This window comes from Capsicum annuum, chromosome 10 (assembly GCF_002878395.1).
Source record: "Capsicum annuum cultivar UCD-10X-F1 chromosome 10, UCD10Xv1.1, whole genome shotgun sequence".
In the NCBI taxonomy this organism is placed as follows: domain Eukaryota; kingdom Viridiplantae; phylum Streptophyta; class Magnoliopsida; order Solanales; family Solanaceae; genus Capsicum; species Capsicum annuum.
Window position 1 is genome coordinate 12,546,759 of NC_061120.1, and position 3,847 is coordinate 12,550,605.

Genomic DNA, 3,847 nt, shown 5'->3' on the forward strand with positions numbered 1-3,847 from the left:
TTTTTTCGCACAAATGGATGATTTGTATGGGTTGATTTGTAACTTTGGAAAATAATGACATGTTTTGAAATTGCTAATTTAGTCCGAATTGATCTTAATTAATTTTAAAAATTTTAAAAGATATGGTTTTTAAAACATTGAGTTAATGAGAACTCATTTCAACTCAGAGTGATCGATCGACGACTCGGGTCGGGATGAATCCAATACCAACGCCATGTAATTGCAAAGACTCGATTGGATTTGTAGTTGACCCTGCGAGCTCATTCATTCATCCCTAGTTCCACCTAAATTAACTTAGGTACTATCACTATCCTAAAATTGAGTTGATGAAAACTCATTTCAACTCAGAGTGATCGATTGACGACTAGGGTCGAGATGAACGCAATACCAACACCATGCAATTACAAATACTCGATTGAATTTAAAGTTGACCCTATGAGCTCATTTATTCATACCTAGTTCCGCCTAAATTAACTTAGGTATTATAAATATCCTAACATTGAGTTGATGAGAACTCATTTCAACTCAAAATGATCGATCGACGACTCAGTTCGAGATAAACGCAATACCAACGCTATGCAATTATAAAGACTCAATTGGATTTATAGTTGACCCTACGATCTCATTCATTCATCCCTAGTTCCAACTAAATCAACTTAGGTACTATCACTATCCTAACATTGAGTTGATGAGAACTCATTTTAAGTCAGTATGATCGATCAACGACTTGGGTTGGGATAAATACAATACCAACGCCATGTAATTGCAAAGAATCAATTGGAGTTGTAGTTGACCATGTGAGGTCATTCATTCATCCCTAGTTCTGCCTAAATCAACTTAGGTACTATCACTAACATAACATTGCGTTGATGAGAACTCATTTCAACTCAAAGTGATCGATCGATGACTCAGGTCGGGATGAACACAATACCAACCCCATACAATTGTAAAAACTTGATTGGATTTCTAGTTGACCCTGTGAGCTCATTCATTCATCCCTAGTTCCACTTAAATCAACTTAGGTACTCTCACTATCCTAACATTGAGTTGATGAGAACTTATTTCAACTCAAAGTGATCGATCGATGACTCGAATCGAGATAAACATAATACCAATGCCATACAATTACAAAGACTCGATTGGATTTGTAGTTGACCTTGAGAGCTTATTCATTCATTCTTAGTTCCACCTAAATCAATTGCAATGAAATTTGTTGCAACAAACGACTGAGCTGTTGAAAATTTTCAAATAAATATCATATCTGTTGCAACAGATGACATAACTGATGTAATTATCAAATAGACATTTACATCTGTTGTGACAGATGACTGAGTTATTGAAAATTTTAAAACAGATATTTATATCTGTTGTAACAGATGACATATCTAATTTAATTAATTATCAAATGGACATTTTCATTTATAGTCACAGATGACTGAGCTGTTGGGATTTTTAAATAGATATTGATATCTATTGTAATAGATGACTGAGCTGTTTGGATTTCTAAATAGATATTTATATATGTTGCAATAGATGACATATCTGTTTGAAAATCTTTTTTTCTCTTTTAATTTTAAAGCAAGCTTCTGGTCCAAGTAGATAATATCAAGTAGTAGCACTTATTACTAAAGACGGTAAAAATATTTCTTGGATATCTCAAAAATGAGTTCATTGAACAGTCTTGTCTTGTCTTTTCAATGTCACTAGTCTTAGTCTTCCTCGTACACCTCAAATTATTAATGAAATTAATGAATATTAATTAATGAATATTAAAAACCCCCACGTGTACGTACACAATACATCTATAGAAATTATCTTATCTCTTCCTTCAGCTGTAATTTATTTTATTCAACTCTCATCTTTTTTTCTCTCCTCTTTAGGGTCACAACATTTTTTCTCTCTTTTCTCTTCTCTTCTCATAAAGATCCTTTTGGATCTAAACCAATCCATATCTTTCCTCGACTAAAATTGTTGTTTTGATCCCCTTTTTGATATTAAGGTATGGTTCATTATTGCTTTTTCATTCTCGTCTTCTTCTTTGCAAGTTATTTATATCTGATTTTTATTTAATTACTATTTACCCATATCATATTTATTAAAAAAATTTGAAGGAAATTTTAAGTGTTGAATAAACAAACCGAGAATTTTTATTACAATATGCGAAAAAAGTTATCTGTTGGGAGAAGTTTAAAAGCCTTGTTGGCAGTATCATTTTTTTATGTATTTTGTTTGTTTCTTTATTTTTGATGCAGTTATTGATATTGTTGGTGAGGTTGGCATTGTTGGAACTTGTGGTGTAGTGTTGTTGATGGTTCTGGAATAAAAAGGATGTTGCTTTTTTATTGTTGATGATGTTGTTGGAACAAATATTATTATTTTTTTGTTGTTCATGTTTATGCTATTGTTGATGCTGCAACAGATGGAGAAACTGTTGGAACAAATCAAACTACCGGAAAGGCTGGTTTGATGTATTCCATCAGACTCCATATCTGTTGCAACAGACTCTACATCTATTGCAACAGACTTCACATCTATTGCAACAAACTCCGCATCTGATGCAATAGATGGACAATGTTCTTTATGTGACATCAATTTTTTTCCTCTTCTTTGTAGATATAAGGAATTGACAGTTGATCAACTTTTGTCGGATCATCACAAGAGGCTGCAGTAAAGATGGGTTCGTAGGAATAAGCTGCTTGCAGATAGAACCACTAATATGTGAGAGGTATGTATTACTGATAATGTTATCATGGAAATGCACATAGAGTGCACTGATTTTCTGAATGCTGTTTTTACTAATTAGTCATTGATCGTTCAAATAAGATATCTGCAATTGTACAGTTAAGTTTGGGAGGTTCGAACTGATAAGGCCGAGGGACCATGAATATGGTTCTGATAACCTGTTAAGATTTAATGTCGATAGTTGCTCATGTTTATTTGTCAAGTATTGTGAAGGGATCTAGTTTTGGTGTCATTGTAAAGAGATTCAATAGCGATTGGACTAACTTATAGGGTGCATTGGACCCTTAGAGGGCCTTCGAAGCTTAGCACTGCATCTAACAAGAATGGAAAACCAATATAGTTATTGCCCTAGCCCAAATGTATAAGGTTGGGTTGCTCGCTGGGGTGATGATTATATGCCAAAAGATGCGGTAGAAGAATGCCTTCGAGGGAAAATAGGTGGATGATGGAAGACTGTATCATCTGAGAGATAATTTAAGAAGAGACATAGGGTAGAAAGTAACTTCTAGTAAATCTGGCCGATGGTATTATCTTAACATATGCAAAATTTGAATTAAGTGCAAATCTGAAAGTGTATTCGGTAATGTAATTTCATCTGTTGTCTATCTAAAAGAAAAATAATGTAGATGGAAACTTTTCTAGGGAGCTGCGTGGTTGAGATTATCACCTAGATAGAAAATAGGAGAAGACCAACAAAGCAGCCCCACGGGCATCGAGGGTTGAAATGATGTACAGCAAGTCTAGAAAACTTACACCAACAGCAACTGTAGTTAAATAAGGAATCTAATCGAAGGCGGCAATTTCTAAATTTTAAATTTCATCCCATGTCTTCTTGTTTGTGTTTTCAATCAGGTCTACTTCCGTTGACCTGATCGGAACCACAAACGAGATTGAAAGGCAAATTGAGTATCATTCCTTCTTTAGCAATATGGTTATAATTGATTGTATTTTCTTGCCATAGCATGCTTTTAACATTTCTTGGAGAAGATCATATACTTGTTGTAGTATGTGAATCCTGATAATTTTCAAGCTTGCCTCCAGCTTGCTGATTCTGTATTCAAGTTGGTCGTTGCCATCTTCAAAGTTGGTAAAGAGTTCCTCATCT